At 41.3% G+C, this 15657-nt stretch overlaps 2 long non-coding RNA genes across 2 annotated transcripts; one reads left to right on the top strand and one right to left on the bottom strand.

Moving 5' to 3' along the window:
* The first annotated feature begins 8758 nt into the window (after positions 1-8758).
* Positions 8759-15021, top strand: LOC135085512 (uncharacterized). The gene is made up of 3 exons (XR_010260143.1): positions 8759-8796; positions 13897-13966; positions 14906-15021. It is a non-coding gene; the product is annotated as an uncharacterized LOC135085512 (long non-coding RNA).
* LOC135085508 (uncharacterized) lies at positions 9376-13390 on the bottom strand. The gene is made up of 2 exons (XR_010260138.1): positions 12869-13390; positions 9376-9471 (listed from the first exon to the last, which is right to left on the bottom strand). It is a non-coding gene; the product is annotated as an uncharacterized LOC135085508 (long non-coding RNA).
* Positions 15022-15657: the final 636 nt, after the last annotated feature.

The raw sequence follows: 15657 nt of genomic DNA, 5'->3' as shown, positions 1-15657 counted from the left end.
GTGTTAGGGTCCAGAATGGTTCGGACGCGGCGCTCAGGGAAGCGATGGCTGAACTGCTGCCACTAGTAAGCTAGACCACGAGCCGCTACAGCAGGTGTGAGCCTTGTTGCCGCGTGTTAGGGTCCAGAATGGTTCGGACGCGGCGCTCAGGGAAGCGATGGCTGAACTGCTGCCACTAGTAAGCTAGACCACGAGCCGCTACAGCAGGTGTGAGCCTTGTTGCCGCGTGTTAGGGTCCAGAATGGTTCGGACGCGGCGCTCAGGGAAGCGATGGCTGAACTGCTGCCACTAGTAAGCTAGACCACGAGCCGCTACAGCAGGTGTGAGCCTTGTTGCCGCGTGTTAGGGTCCAGAATGGTTCGGACGCGGCGCTCAGGGAAGCGATGGCTGAACTGCTGCCACTAGTAAGCTAGACCACGAGCCGCTACAGCAGGTGTGAGCCTTGTTGCCGCGTGTTAGGGTCCAGAATGGTTCGGACGCGGCGCTCAGGGAAGCGATGGCTGAACTGCTGCCACTAGTAAGCTAGACCACGAGCCGCTACAGCAGGTGTGAGCCTTGTTGCCGCGTGTTAGGGTCCAGAATGGTTCGGACGCGGCGCTCAGGGAAGCGATGGCTGAACTGCTGCCACTAGTAAGCTAGACCACGAGCCGCTACAGCAGGTGTGAGCCTTGTTGCCGCGTGTTAGGGTCCAGAATGGTTCGGACGCGGCGCTCAGGGAAGCGATGGCTGAACTGCTGCCACTAGTAAGCTAGACCACGAGCCGCTACAGCAGGTGTGAGCCTTGTTGCCGCGTGTTAGGGTCCAGAATGGTTCGGACGCGGCGCTCAGGGAAGCGATGGCTGAACTGCTGCCACTAGTAAGCTAGACCACGAGCCGCTACAGCAGGTGTGAGCCTTGTTGCCGCGTGTTAGGGTCCAGAATGGTTCGGACGCGGCGCTCAGGGAAGCGATGGCTGAACTGCTGCCACTAGTAAGCTAGACCACGAGCCGCTACAGCAGGTGTGAGCCTTGTTGCCGCGTGTTAGGGTCCAGAATGGTTCGGACGCGGCGCTCAGGGAAGCGATGGCTGAACTGCTGCCACTAGTAAGCTAGACCACGAGCCGCTACAGCAGGTGTGAGCCTTGTTGCCGCGTGTTAGGGTCCAGAATGGTTCGGACGCGGCGCTCAGGGAAGCGATGGCTGAACTGCTGCCACTAGTAAGCTAGACCACGAGCCGCTACAGCAGGTGTGAGCCTTGTTGCCGCGTGTTAGGGTCCAGAATGGTTCGGACGCGGCGCTCAGGGAAGCGATGGCTGAACTGCTGCCACTAGTAAGCTAGACCACGAGCCGCTACAGCAGGTGTGAGCCTTGTTGCCGCGTGTTAGGGTCCAGAATGGTTCGGACGCGGCGCTCAGGGAAGCGATGGCTGAACTGCTGCCACTAGTAAGCTAGACCACGAGCCGCTACAGCAGGTGTGAGCCTTGTTGCCGCGTGTTAGGGTCCAGAATGCAATGAGGAGTGGTTCAACCTTGTGGTGAAACCAACGAAAGATTTTACTTGCTAAAGAGTTAATCTCAATGCTAAATGTTCAGCAGTAAATGTGCTATGGCTGAGATGATGATGATAATTATGAAAGGGTTAGAGTAGGCGCACACCGTTGATTTTTCGTCGGCCGATAGTTTAGTCGGGCTGTTGATCAGTATGGGCATGTATGGGAGTGCGCACACTACGCCGATTCGATTTGGCCGATTCTTCATACAATTTGAAATCGGGCACAACTATCGGCCAACTAAAAATCAACGGTGTGCGCCTACTCTTAATCCCAAGACAGACTAACTGCTGCAAAGATAATGCTTTTAAATTGCTTTTTCATAGACAAAGATGGCATTTAAAACATTTTTTCACCAGTTGACGCCACTGGCAAGTAGCAAAGAAACTCGCTAATCGGTGGCGCCAACTGGAATCCGATACTGTAGCCACCCGTGGAGAACCAATGTGTCCTAAGATCTTACTTCTTTAAAAAATATTTCTAGGTCATATTATACAAATTCTTTATAGTTTTGTAGGCCCTTTTCAAGGCCATACCGTCATTTCAGGACAATATGTTTAATGCTGAGCTTACGCGTTCTTACTTATTACTTCATGAAACCCTGAAATCTAAATCCAAACTGTAATGCTGTCTGAAAATAAATGATTTTTATTTTGTATCTATTTTCTTTTCAAGATGGTGCGTCGCGGACTCATCCCAGCCCCGGCTTCGACGGGCGAAGAAGGATCCACGGCGGACGCCTGGCTCGGGAGAGGAGCACATCGACCGGCGCGCTGCTTCATACCTTATCTTGATGAGCTTAAGGTTGGTATACCCTTGACTGCGGTCCCATACAGGGAGGTTCTCATCATCATCATCATCATTTCAGCCACAGGACGTCCACTGCTGAACATAGGCCTCCCCCAATGCTTTCCATGTTGATCGATTGGTAGCGGCCTGCGTCCAGCGCTTCCCTGCTACCTTTACGATGTCGTCGGTCCACCTTGTAGGTGGACGTCCCACGCTGCGTTTTCCGGTACGCGGCCTCCATTCCAGAACCTTGCTGCTCCATCGGCCGTCAGTTCTGCGTACTATGTGCCCTGCCCATTGCCACTTCAGCTTGCTAATACGTCGGGCTATGTCAGCGACTTTGGTTCGTTTACGGATCTCCTCATTTCTGATTCGATCTCGCAAAGAAACACCAAGCATAGCCCTCTCCATAGCACGCTGTGCAACTTTGAGCTTCTGTATAAGGCCTATAGTGAGAGGCCACGTTTCCGAGCCATAAGTTATCACTGGTAACACACATTGGTTATACACTCTAGTCTTCAGGCATTGAGGTAATTTGGACGAAAAGATGTTGCGTAGTTTCCCGAACGCTGCCCAGCCGAGTTGGATTCGACGATTGACCTCCTTCTCGAAGGGAGGTTCTAGGTACCAGAGTAAATATAAATGAGTAGGTCATCTTCATAGAAACGCACCGAGCGCGGTTTGTATGTGAGCGCGCCAATACGTATGCGGCGCGCACGCACACACTGACAAAATTTAGCGGGGAATAGCGGGGTGTTAGTGTGTTACTTTACTTACTAGCGGACGCATTGCTAGGGCACGCTGCTTCATACCTTACCTCGACGAGCTTAAGGTTGGTATTCCTTTGACATGCGGTCCCATACAGGAAGGTTCTACGGTCTAAAGCCCGGTCTGTGAGCACGTAGAATTTTGTCCAATGACCCCAAGCTACCCATGCTTATCGCTCGCGCGTAATTATATTGCTGTCGCGACTGTGCGACGGGCGCCCGCAGTGAGTGTGCGAGCGCGACAGCGACATAATTACGCGCGAGCGATAAGGATGGGTAGCTTGGGGTCATTGGACAAAATTCTACGTGCTCACAGACCAAACTATACTTACTAGCGGACGCATTGCTATGGCACGCTGCTTGATACCTTATCTTGATGAGCTTAAGGTCTATAATAATAGCAGATACATGGCTTAGAAGCATGGAGCTGGAAGGTGACCATAAGAACTCTTCAATAAAACTACATAATCCATCGAGTTTGGTGTCGTTTAATTCGTATTAACGAGTAATTTGATCTTTTGATAAAATATTTTTTTATTTATATATATATCAGTCACAGATTTCGTTAATACAGGTATGCCCAAAACTTTACACTTGGAAATTTCGACAGGTTCATCTAGTGTCTAAATAGCTCAGTTGGTAGAGCAAGTCGCCCGGCAAGCGAAAGGTCGTGGGTTCAATTCCCGCCCTAGGCAGTTCGATTTTTTCAAGATATTTACAATTTTCAAATTGTACCATTATGTTCTCCAGGCCTTGCTGGAAGGACAGGCGGTGCCGGAAGCAGAATTAGCACGGCTGAGACGAGCGCGATACATGCACCGCATTCCCGACACCCTGTATATGGTGAGTGAGCGCTACGTAGATTTAGGAATTCGTTCGTTCGTTCGTTTCAGTCGAAAGACGTCCACTGCTGGACAAAGGCCTCCCCCAAGGATTTCCACGAAGAATGGTCCTGCGCCGCCCGCATCCAGGCACCTCCCGCGACCTTCACCAGATCGTCGGTCCACCTAGTGGGAGGCCTGCCCACGCTATGATGATGCCCAGATTTAGGAATTACTGGCAATCAATAAAAGATGTATTTTGGCGATAATGTTTGCGGTATAGATAGATCGTTTCATCCACTCGGACGCGCCCCACCATTCTTCCGCGAATGTTTGAGTGTTATCGGTACACGCTAATGCTCTATGAGTGCACACGCACACTACAGTAATGCCTTACGGATTGCTTCTATTCCAAAATCTTGCTGCTTCATTGGAGATTATTAAACTGTTCACGTGGGTGGAATAAAGTGGGATTTTTAGCGTCCTCATAATACCTTGGAACCATCATTTCACCCAGTTTCATCTTCCATATGAATTAAATAAATAAAATGGTGAATAAATGTGACTTTTTTATTCTTGTGAACTTTGATCAGACAAAAAGCACCGTGACATTAACAGGGGGGCGCCACCGTCAATACCAGACCACTGGTTCTGATTTTTGCCACGTTGGAAAACACTGAAATGTCATCAATGCCGGGGTACTATTTTCGTTCTTTGCCATTTGATGTTTCAAAATCGTTCAACTATAGTATCTTTAAAAGATGGTAAGGTGCTGTCTATTATACTTATGACTAAAGCCTGGTCCGTGTTGCTGTCGCGACTGTGCGACGGGCGCCCGCAGTGAGTGTGCGAGCGCGACAGCAACATAATTACGCGCGAGCGATAAGGATGGGTAGCTTGGGGTCATTGGACGGGATTCTACGTGCTCACGGACCAGGGTTTACGTGTGTTGACGTGGCATATACTCTTCACAGGTGGCCGCAGCACGAAACAACGTAGCGGCGCCCGCCGGGCAGGGCGCGTTGGAAGGCGCGTGCGTGTCTCCGCGCGTGCTCGCGGCACTACGTGCACGTGCACGCGAGTTATGCGCCGCGCCGCCAGCAGCGCGCGCGCTCAGGCTGCACGCGCACGACCCCGCGCCTGTTAGAGAACAGGTGAGATCCGGCTCGAAGGACCATACGTCCGGCTCGAAGGACCATGCATCCGGCTCGAAGGACCATATGCGATTGGACGAACCCCATCTCGGCTCCCGCCTGCTGCTCATGGGTTAAAGTTGCACGCGCATGATCCCGCATCCGTTAGAGAACAGGTACGATCCGGCTCAAAGGACCATGCATCCGGCTCGAAGAACCATATGCGGTTTGACGAACCATATCTCTGCTCCCGCCTGCTGCTCGTGCATTAAAGTAGCATGCGCATGACCCCGCGCCCGTGAGGGATGTGATCCGGCTCGAAGGACCATGTATCCGGCTCGAAGGACCATTTATCTGGCTCTATATCTAAGGCTCATGTTATCGGGCTTGAAAGATTATATCTGGGTCGAATGAAAATAACGTGGTACATGTTGTACGGCCCGAAGGACAAGAGTATTAGGTTTGAAGGACCATAATATCATCTGACTAGAAGAACAATGTTATTCGCCCTGACGGAGCATATCCCGGTCATAGAGCCTTACTATCCCGCTCTAAGGATCATATATGCTGTTGGTTTTCCAAATAAAATAAAATAAAAATATTATCCGGCTCGAAAGATCATATTGTTATCATTTTGTTTGTCCACAGATCGCTCTAAGAGCAGTCCGCGAGATGTCGCTGCCCGATTCCTGCGCAGAGTTGTTGCTCACCGAAGACACCAACGAAAGGTACTACTTTTCTATAATAATTATTACCGGCTTCGTACGCGTGGATCCCGTTTTACCCCCTTCATCTATCTTACGCGGTTTAGATTTTTTCATACAAATGTTTTTTCCCGCTAACTCCCGTTCCCGGGGGAATTTTGCAATATCCTGTTGTAACTAAGCTTTAAGTTTACTAAGGTACCTGCATGCCAAATTTCAAGCGTCTAACTTAAGCGGTTTAGATTTTTCATACAAAAGGATTTTCCCGCTAATTCCCGTTCCCGTTGGAATTTCGGGAATTCCTTTCTTAGTGCACCTCTACGGGACCTAAGCTACGTTCCTTCCAAATTTCAAGTGCCTACGTTTAGCCGTTTAGGCTGTGCGTTGATATGTCAGTGAGTCAGTCAATTTCTCCTTTTATATATTTACCCCCTTACTAATAAAACTTATACGCTCGTTGATCAGTGTTTTAAAGTGACGTTTAGTATGGAAATGTCATTTTAAAACAGTGATCAACAACCGTGTAACTTTTTATTAGTAAGGGGGTAAGAAGATGAATGTATGTTTTGTTCATTTCATCCAAATGACGTCCACTACTGGACAAAGGCCTCCCCCAAGGATTTCCATAAAGACCGGTCCTGTGCTGCCCGCATTCAGGTGCCTACTTCCCGCGACCTGCACCAAATCGTCGGTCCACCTAATGAAGGGCCTACCAAAATGCTTGCAAAATGCCGCCGCTGCTCCGCCCAAAAAACGCTTACAATCCGCCAGTGCCAGTGTGGCAAGGCCCTAAAGTCAATAAACCAGTAATTAATTAGAGATGTCGTGGCCTCATTTATGGTTTAAGACATTTATTTCTCTAAAAGAATTAGATTCACTTACAATAGAAATACAAAATTAACCTTAAAACTATAGATTATTTAAAGTTTATACAATTTTAATTGTTTACATTTTAATATTTTTTTGCACGAAGCAGACGCGTACAATAGCAGTCACTCGAATATTGAAATGGAATTGAAATATTGCCTTGAAAGTTGCATTTTGACAACTTATAACTCCCGGTTAAAGCGAGTCAACTCGGAATAGCGCCATCTATGAATGAAAATTAGAAGTTATCTTTTTCATCAATGAGGCTTTTCGTGAATGAAAGATCCGCTAGATGGCGGGACGTGGACGTGGGGTCTGACTGCTCCGCGATTGGTGGATTTTGACGTATCTGTCAATGTCATGTCAAAAATAACCAATCATGCAGCATTTGGACCTCGCGTTTACGTATTGCCATCTGGCGGATTTTTCAATCGCGAAAACCCTCATTAATTTGAGATGTCGTATCTGATGCCTCTTTATACCATACGACAAAAGAATCGCGTTTTGACAACTTACATCTCGGAATAGCGCCATCTATGAGTGAAAATTAGAACGAATCTTTCTTACTGAAGTTTCTCAGTGCATTTTGTACCTAATAATGAAATATTTGAAGTTTGTTTTGCAACAGGGAGCGCGAGTGGGATTCTCCTGGTGAGAGGCGGCGCTGGGACCACGAGTCCACGCCGCCGGATTGCTGCAGGTGAGATAGTTTGATTATAGTCTTGCATAAAGAGATAAAAGATAATGATATTTATTTACATAAACATGTGTGAAAACATATTACAGAGCAACATGATTTGGTCTTACAGTTTTAACAGGTGATACAACATGTTTTACCAAGATATTGGCATGTAAATTATATGTCAAGTAAGAATGTCAATAATACATTAAAATTCATAATATTAATACATCTGATAATTGATAATAAAAGTAAAATTATATTTAAATTAGTCAAATTTTGTCACTCAAGAAGTCTTGTACAGTATAATAGGCCTTGTCAATTAGAAAATGTTTAAGTTTCTTTTTAAACATAACATTATGTAATTGTTTCAAGTTTTCTGGGATTTTATTATATATTTTTGGTGTCATACAGATAATACTTTTATTTAATAACTAGCTGACCCGGCGAACTTTGTTCCGCCTTAATGGCAATAAATAAGCAGACTTTTTTTTTAATTTCGAACGGGATAAAAAGTATCCTATGTCCTTCTCCTGGCTCTAAACTACCTCCCTGACAATTTTCAGCTAAATCGGTTCAGCCGTTCTTGAGTTATAAGTGGAGTAACTAACACGACTTTCTTTTATATATATAGATGTGGTTTTGGCCAAATTTAATATACATAAGTACCAGATCTTGGACAAAATTAAAAAGTTCTTGCAACTCACGAAGGCGAGTGAACATAACGATAGTGTTATGTCTATCAAAACTTTTGAAAGGCTATAAAATGCTACTCTGACAAACGACTTCGTAATAAAGTCATGTCGATATTCAGTAGTGTCGGAGTAACGTAATGTCGAAGTAACGTTTGTCGGAGTAGCATTTTATAGCCCTTTTGAAACACGAACAGTAGCGAGCCACCACACATGTAAAGCTCACTCGCCTCCGTGCATTGCAACAACTATAAATAAATACTCTCTAATGGTTACAGAGTATACATTTTCGGTCTAGTCTCCCGAACTGGACTGCAGTCGATCCTTAACTCAGGATTCCTTCTTTCTTCTTGTGATTGATTTTATTGCATCACTAGCTGACCCGGCGAACTTCGTACCGCCTTAGCGTAGAGATTTTCTTTATATTTTTTTCCGTAAAAACCTTGTACAGAGTATTAGAAAACTACAAAAAAAAAATCAGCCAAATCGGTCAAGCCGTTTTCATGTTATGTCGTGACAACGGAAAACGGGTTTCATTTTTATATATATAGATTAGAGAAGGTCATTCGAATTCAAATCATCAAGGAAGAATTATTTCCATAATGACCGGTGGCTAGTGACCTGCGGTTGATTTAAGTTTTTATTGCCAAGAGGGGGTTTTGTCTAGCAGTTGACGTCTTTTGACTGAAATTGTGTTGTATTTGGTACAAGTTATTTATAGATTGTAATTCTTTCAGACGGTCCGGCAGCGCGGGCAGCGCCGGCTCGTCGCGCTCCTACCGCGGCGTGCGCGCGCCCTGCCCCGCCGATCAAGCCGGTACGTATAGCTTGCTATAAATAACAACACACACGAATGCTCTTTGAGAGGTCATGTCAAATTGACATGTTGACACCACCAGTCAATTGACGTACTTTTTAAAACTGTCAAAACGAAACTCTCCCATAGATTTTGTATGGCACTACAAGCAAGTGACGTCACTATTTTGTCAACTCAATTAAACTACTTTTTTCAATTACATTACAATGCGACCAACAATCGTAATTTACAGTTAATTTAAAATTAATTAAGTTTTAAAGACCAGAATGAAGGGTATTTTTAAAAAAGTTGTGGTTTCGAATTATTGGGGTATGGTGTCAAACTGTCTATTGTAGTCGGACACAGAGCCGGATCTACCATATGGCTTTTTGGGCTTCACCCTAGGGCCTCGTGGCAAAGGGCCCCCAGCTAAGTCAAGTCAAATATTTTAATGTCTCATTTTATTATAGTATAGTAATTAGGTGGGCCCCTAAGTAATACATATTAGCCCAGGGTCCCCTAAACTCACGCCCCAGCCCTGGTTGGACAAACCTTTTAATGAATATAAGACGTTTATAGGGAATTGTACAATTTAAAAGATTGTGTTGCTCTGAAAACAAAGATTTTATTTATTTTGTTAATTAGCACTAATATACAATGTAATTTCACTGTTCAACTTAAAACTATTAACCTCACCTGAAAACAAAGAAACTTAATTAATTTTATGAAATCATTAGCATTTTGAGTTTTAGACGTAACAATATAAGCATATCGTGAAAAGTGGTCTACAAGAAGATGTAAATATTTTTTTGTTGATCGTGACCCTCCAAAACCTCCAATCGTGTCTATTGAGACTATTTCGAAAGGTTTTGTGGCCGGACCTAATTGTGACATTAAACCATAATTTTTTTGTCCTCTTGATTTATTTTTAATACATATATCACAAGTTTTACAACATTCTGTTATATTTTTTGTTAAGTTATTTGCTGTATATGACGTACTAATTATGTTTTGCATTTGTTTTACACCTAGATGACACATATTCTCATGAACTTTTTTTATTAATTCTTTGCTGTATTTTTCTGTTAAAATTATTTTTTTCTGTTTTTTCCCTTTTTTGTAAAAGACATTATTTTTCAACACTAATTTTGTTTTATTATTTTGTATGTATTCATTATCTCCCTGATCTGTAATTATATCATTTAACGTTATCATATTTATAATTTTTAATTGTTCATCTGTATCCTCATTAGCATATAAAACTGGGTTCCTGCTTAAGCAATCTGCTTCTATATTTTCTTTCCCTGGTGCGTATTTAATTTTAAAATCATACTGTGACAAATAAAATGTTAATTCTCCTAATTCCTCATCTGTCCTCGACTTAATATTTAAATTTTCCAATGGTTTATGGTCTGAATATACAGTAAACGATTTACCTATTAGCCAATATTGCCAGTATCTAATGGCTTCTTTTATTGCTAAACATTCTAAATAAACTGCTTTCTTTTTCTTTTGTGTTTCATTTAGTTTTTTTGAAAAGTAAGCAACTGGTTTTTTATTTCCGTTCGGTTGTGTTTGTTTTAGCACTGCTCCAATACCATTTAAAGATGCGTCTGTATATATTTCAATTGGCAAATTTTGATCAAATATTTCTAATATAGGCTGTGAGCATAATAACTTTTTCACACTTTCAAATGATTGTTGACACTCTGCAGACCAAATAAATTTTTGATTTTTTCTTAGTAATTTATGTAGAGGTTCTAAAAGTATAGTACTATTTGGAATATATTCGTGGTAGAAGTTTACTTTTCCTAAAAATTGTCTGATATTTTTTTGTGATTTTGGTATTGGAAAATCTCTAATTGATATTAAATTATCTCTTATTGGGCGCACTGTATTGTTATGTATTATATGACCGAGGTATTTCACTGAATTTGAAGCAAATGTACATTTTGTAAATTTAAGTCTAAATCCCTCTGTTTTTATAGCATCTAATAATTGTGTAATATGTTCAATATGTTCTGAAAATGTTTTTGAAAATATTAAAATATCGTCTATGTAATTAACTGCAAAATCCGTGAGTTTATATCTACTTAATATGTTACTAAGTATCCTTTGAAATATGGCTGGTGACGTCTTCAGACCGAAAGGTAAACACGTCCATTGAAAATGACCTTCTTGTGTCACAAACGCAGTTTTCTTTCTATCTTCAATTCTTAGCGGGATTGACCAAAATGCTGAGTTGATATCAAGTGTCGTAAAATATCTTGAGTTTCTTGTCTTAACTACTAGATCATCAATGACTGGAAATGGTTGAGCTTGTGGAACGACTATCTTATTCAGGTCTCTAAAGTCAATACATAATCTTGATTTTCTATTGTCTTCTTTTTTGAAAGCTAACGTTACTGGTGCTGCAAAAGGACTATAAGATTCTTCTATTAGCTTTTTGTCAAGAAGTTTTGCAACTTGTTCTTCTATTTCTTTTTTGTCCTCTACTGAACATCTATATGGCCTTTTGCTGCAGTATTTGTCCATTAGTAAATCAATGCGTGCTTCATATTTTTCTACTGTACCAATATCATATTTATCTTTTGCAAAGATTGATTTATATTTATCTATCAGTTTATGTATTTCTGCTTCTTGTTGTGTATTCAAATTTCCCATACTTATTTTGAAATCTTCTTCTTTTATATGTTCATTGAAATTCACCGAACCTGGGTTTTGGTATTCTTTATTTTCCTCTTTATCATTTCTAAATTCTTTTTCTTCTTTTATTTTCTCTTTCTTCTGTGTAATTTTCATATTCTCATCTTGAATCAATCGAAATTGCTGTATGAGATTTAATCCAATTAGGAAATCATATTTGAAATCTTCTCCGTCTATAATATAGACATCTGCATTATCTTCTATATCAAATATTTTTATTTTAATAGTTGTTAAGCCAATTGTCTTTTTAACACCATTAATCGTGATTAAACTATCTCTTTTTGAATCATCTTCTTCTTCTCCACTCCATCTTACTAATTTTGAGTTAATTATAGAAATATTTGAACCAGAATCATATATTCCGGATATTTCTAGTTGTGAATTTAATAATAGTTTAATTTTAATTAATGGTGTTACTACTCGTTTTTTTTTTCTTCATTACTTAGTTCCACATCTAATACTGTATTGTTTATGGTTCTACCACTATTTCTCTTTTGATTATATTCTTCTGTTTGTTTGAACCAGCATTTTTCTTCCGGATGAAATCGAGAACCTTTATTTAATTTTTCACATATCTTGCATGGTTTTTTTTCATTCTCCATCTTTCCTTTATATTCATGATTATTCTTTTCGTATGTATTCTTCCTGTAGTTGTTGTTGTATTTCTTTTTAATCAATGATTCATGTTTCCCTATTTCATTATAAAGGTTTTCCGTTGTTTTAATAGTTTCTTTATCAATTTTGTCCATTACATAATCTGGTAATCCTATGACAATAAGAGTTATCAGGGTTTTCGTGTCAATGTTCTTATTGGCCTCTAATAATAGCCTTTCCTTTTTTGTAGCATATTCTAATAAAGATCCACTCTGATATTTAAAAATAAATGCGTATTTAATTTGAGACCAACCTTTATTACCATAAGTTTCACAAAAGGCATTCTTCCATTTTGCCCAGTCAGAATTCATACTCATCTTTATTAGCATACTGGCATACCAATCCAAACATTGTTTTTCTAGGAGGTGTTTAAGAATCCCAATTTTCTCTTCATCGTGTCGAATTTGGAATCTTTCACATTCACTCTCGAAATCATTTATCCATTGGTCAGCGCTGGATGATTTGTTTGAAAATTTTTCGATTACAAACCGTTCTGCGGTTTTTCCTAGGTTTTTATTTTCTGACATACTAGAATTTTTATATGAAGCATTTGCCTCTCCTGTGGTCTCATCCAAATATTGGTTCCCAAATTGCACATTTTCACCCTCATCTAGATATGTTTTTCTCAGTTCCGTATTAAGAGGGATCCATAAGGATCGTGTCTGATGTCTCTTTTTAAGCGTATTCTTAATTTTCGTAAATAATTCCGTAGTTAATATGACATTGTGCTTACTTGCTGGTTTTAACTCGTCTGGAATCTCGTAAACACGGCCGTCTGGTGTCTCGATAGAGGTTATGCAGATCACATTGGTTTTTCCATCTGCCGACCCTTGAACTTCAAATTTAAATCGTAGTTTCTCCATATTTATCTTATTTCTAACTATAAATGTCGTTTTATAAGACGTTTATAGGGAATTGTACAATTTAAAAGATTGTGTTGCTCTGAAAACAAAGATTTTATTTATTTTGTTAATTAGCACTAATATACAATGTAATTTCACTGTTCAACTTAAAACTATTAACCTCACCTGAAAACAAAGAAACGACATTCAAAGTTTATTATTTAAATTGTCAATTCCTTTTTAAAATCTTTACAATAAATTATTTCTTGCAAATCACGTTTATTTCCGATCTGACACATCAGTGTCATTTACGAAGCAAGTTTAATTTTATAATACTGACATTTTAGAAGATCGTGAATAATAAACAATAGTCGCGTTTACGAAGATAGTCAGTAATTAAGAAACTAGTTTCTTTACATGAATAATATTATAACTAAACTAGCTATGCTCGCGACTTCGTAGGCGTGAAAATAGTTTAAGTAATATTTCCCGTTTTGAAACCTTTTTCGTTACTGTTCCGCTCCTATTGGCAGCAGGGTGATGTTAAATCAAAAGATGAATCAAGATGATTCTTTCACCACTTCTTCACAGCACCAGCACATATGTTGTCCCGAAGTGGTGGTAGGGCAAGCTATAATGAGGGCTATCGTTTTAGCGCTCACCAGTTAGCGCCACTGTAGAGTAAGGTCCTGTCACTTGCTAGTAGCGAAGACAGTGGCACCAACTGGTGAGCGCGAAAGTGGTAGGAGGACTATCGCATTTGCACTCATCAAGATGGCGCCACTGTAGAGTAAGGTCCTGTCAATCTCCAGGGGTGCCAACTGTTAAGTATAAAAACGATAACCCTCATTAGGACGTGTATAACAGCCCTGCAAAGGACCTAAGTACTAAATAAAAATCTTTGACTTTTTTTTTTCAGAGAGCAGTTCCCGATCTAGCACGTGTCGAAGAGAGTTGCCTTCGAGAAGCGTGGACGGCACTCAGCACAGGTAAGCTGTGTGTGACTGTAGATGTATTAATAAATATGGCTAAACTGTACACTCCTCGTTAGTCACTTGAACTCCTATTGCAGACATTTGTCCCTTGAATTTTCTACTCCCCGTTGCACTCAGTTGTGTTTTATACTGTCCATTCCCCGTGTTGCAAACAATCATGCTCTAAACTGTAAACTCCCCGTTACAGTTAGTAGTTCTAAACTGTCCACTCCCCATTGCAGACTCTGGTTTTTTATCTGAACTGTCCAATCTCCGTTGCAGTCAGTTCAAATGGAAATAAATTCATTTGTGATTGATTCAGTGGCGTTCTAAACTGTGTACTCCCCGTTGCATTTAGTTGTGTTCTAAACTGTCCACTCCTCATTGCAGATACTCTTGTTGTAAACAATATATTCCCCGTTGCCTTGTCCATGGGTTATAAGAGTCTATGGTCACCCAATTTCTGGTCCGAATTTTGGCATAGGGGAAGAGGGCATAAGATTATTGTTCCTGTCTTGTCCCGCGTGTGTTCAGATTCTAAACTTAGTGGATTCTCAATAGTAAAACTGATTGATCTCATTAAATTGAATTAAATTCATTGTTAAAATTTGAACATTGTTATAAGATGTGCTGTGTTAACTGTCTGACTGTTTATATAACTCTGTTCACTTAGGAAATTCCAATTTAAATGATTTGTGGAAATCAATAGAGGTAACGGATTGTTCAGTTCATTTCCATAAATCAGCTAGTAGTAATTAATGCAAAGAGGCAAAGCATGTTTGTAAGATAGGGATAGCGGTGCGGGTTGTACAATAACTAAATGTCGATGTATAACTTTACTGCATACCTGAATTGTACAGTTGTTTGTTATCCTAAATAAAATAAAATAAAATAAAATAAACTGTGTATTCCCCGTTGCAGTCAGTCCTCTAAACCGTCCATTCCCCGTTGCAGGCAGTCGACGTCGTCGTGCGGCGGCGCCGTCCCGCGCGCCACGCTGTCGGCCGCCGTGCCCGACGTGGCCATGGCGCCCAACGCTAACACGCATCTGCTCACACAACCTGCGTATGCTCCCGGTCAGTATACTAATACTACACGATATAGTACGTCACGACACGTCAACGTAATGACATGAGACGACACGACATGTCTATGTCATGACATGAGACTACATGACACTTCAAGGTCATGACATGAGACTACATGACACTTCAATGTCATGACATAAGATGGCACGTCAATGTCATGACATGAGACGACACGACATGTCTATGTCATGACATGAGACTACATGACACTTCAAGGTCATGACATGAGACTACATGACACTTCAATGTCATGACATAAGATGGCACGTCAATGTCATGACATGAGACGACAAGACAGGTCAATGTCTTGACATGCGATGACATGACACGTCAACGTTATGACATGAGACTACACGATACGTCAATTTTATTACGTGAGACGACATGACAGGTCAATGTCATGACATGAGACAACACAACACGTTAATGTCATGACATGAGACGACATGAAACTTCTATGACACGACAACATGTCAATGGTCATAACATGAGGCGACACCACAACACGACCATTCATGACATGAGACATCAACGTCATGACATTACACTTAATGACACGCCACGACATGCTAGACAGCGATGCCAGATAAGCGACACCTGACGCGTCGATGATGATCG

This window comes from Ostrinia nubilalis, chromosome 28, assembly GCF_963855985.1.
Source record: "Ostrinia nubilalis chromosome 28, ilOstNubi1.1, whole genome shotgun sequence".
Taxonomy (NCBI): domain Eukaryota; kingdom Metazoa; phylum Arthropoda; class Insecta; order Lepidoptera; family Crambidae; genus Ostrinia; species Ostrinia nubilalis.
This window is presented reverse-complemented; position numbering and strand designations above follow the sequence as displayed.